The sequence below is a fragment of the Ochotona curzoniae genome, unplaced genomic scaffold, assembly GCF_017591425.1.
Source record: "Ochotona curzoniae isolate NIBS_2020 unplaced genomic scaffold, NIBS_Ocur_1.0 contig_4265, whole genome shotgun sequence".
In the NCBI taxonomy this organism is placed as follows: domain Eukaryota; kingdom Metazoa; phylum Chordata; class Mammalia; order Lagomorpha; family Ochotonidae; genus Ochotona; species Ochotona curzoniae.
In genome coordinates this window covers 5,698-7,297 of record NW_024466199.1, presented here as the reverse complement: position 1 = coordinate 7,297, position 1,600 = coordinate 5,698, and the positions used below count along the sequence as shown (strand labels likewise).

Genomic DNA, 1,600 nt, shown 5'->3' with positions numbered 1-1,600 from the left:
TCCCAAAACATGATTGCATCTGTGTCAGGGTAACAGGTGCTGTCTCACTTAACCTTCAAGAGGAGGATTATTGTCTCTCAAGATCAGAGACTGCAGATGACAGAAGTTAATGAAATGATCCAAGCTGACAGAGTCAGGGATGGCCTGGAAGCAACATCTGTGTGTGCACTGGGTGTATCTCTCTATACCATATTTCTCTCCGACATCTCCAGGATTTCCTCGGGCAGTCTGTCCGCACTGTCGCCTAACAGGGGAGTGTCCTGCCGAGCCCTCCAGAGGATGTGCTTGAGGGTCTGTGTCCCTTGATGCTATTGCTGTCTAAAGGAGCCCTTGAAGCAGTAAATGATGGGATTGGCACAGCTGTTTACCCTGGACAGGAGAGTTGTAACCAACTCTCAATCCAGAATAAGAGAAACCTACACATTCCATGGGGCATGCCACAGAGAAGGAAAACCAGCACTGTGAGCAAGACAGTCGCATACAGCCGCGTCAGCAGCTTCCTCCCTGACCTACAGATCCTGAGAAGTAGGAACAAACTAGACCCAGAGAGAATCAAACATAAAAATATCAGCCACCCTATAGTGACATAGCTGATTTGGGCAGGTCCTTAAATCAGGATCATTTAACAAAATACAACTGTTGGGCCCTGCGGCGTGGCCTAGCGGCTAAAGTCCTCGCCTTGAACATGCCCGGGATCCCATATGAGCGCCGGTTCTAATCCCGGCAGTTTCACTTCCCATCCAGCTCCCTGTTTGCCGCCTGGGAAAGCAGTGGAGGACGGCCCAAAGCCTTGGCACCCCGCACCCGTGTGGGAGACCCAGAAGAAGTTCCTGGATCCTGGCTTCCAATCAGCGCAGCACTGGCCCTTGCGCTCACTTGGGGAGTGAATCATCAGACGGAAGATCTTCCTCTCTGTCTCTCCTCCTCTCTGTATATCTGACTGTCCAATAAATAAATAAATCTTTTAAAAAAATACAACTGTCCCAGTGTAGGTAACCCAACAGCAGGGACACAGCCCAGAGCAAGGCACACACAGTAACTGACAGGTGTCTGGGACGATGGCAGTGGTACCAGATGGGCCACATGACAGACACACAGTACTCCGTGCTAATTGCACTGAGGATATTCATACCTATAAGATAGGCACTGATTCTCACAGACCATAAGAATCTATGCTGGGCAGGCATGAGGATGTAATAATCATGGAAGGAGTCAAACAAGTAACCCAGGGACAAGAAAACAGAGCCTCCAAGAAAGGGAAGGTCAGCCGTGCCCAGGTTGAGGATGTAGAATGAAAAGGCATTTCTGGGCACGCAGAACATGAAGATCCAGAGTACAGCTCAATTTTCTGATAGTCCAGCCACACAAATGAAGAGGATTAGGGAGTGACGATCCAGTCATCTCTATGACTTGGTTGTTCGTAACTCTTTTGCGTTATTGTGAGTTCCATCTCCAAGAGTGTGATTGTTGAGTTCATGCTCAGAAGTCCATCAATGGATCACCTGTGGACAAAAAAAGACATATGCTTTCTGCATGCTCTCTTGAAAATAGGCCCACTCTGCTGTGTGGAGTAGTTACTGTCCTGCTATTAGAAACAGAG

The 1,600-nt window shown here is 48.6% G+C and overlaps 1 pseudogene; it reads right to left on the bottom strand.

Moving 5' to 3' along the window:
- Window positions 1–308: 308 nt before the first annotated feature.
- LOC121159480 lies at window positions 309–1,322 on the bottom strand (annotated as a pseudogene).
- Window positions 1,323–1,600: the final 278 nt, after the last annotated feature.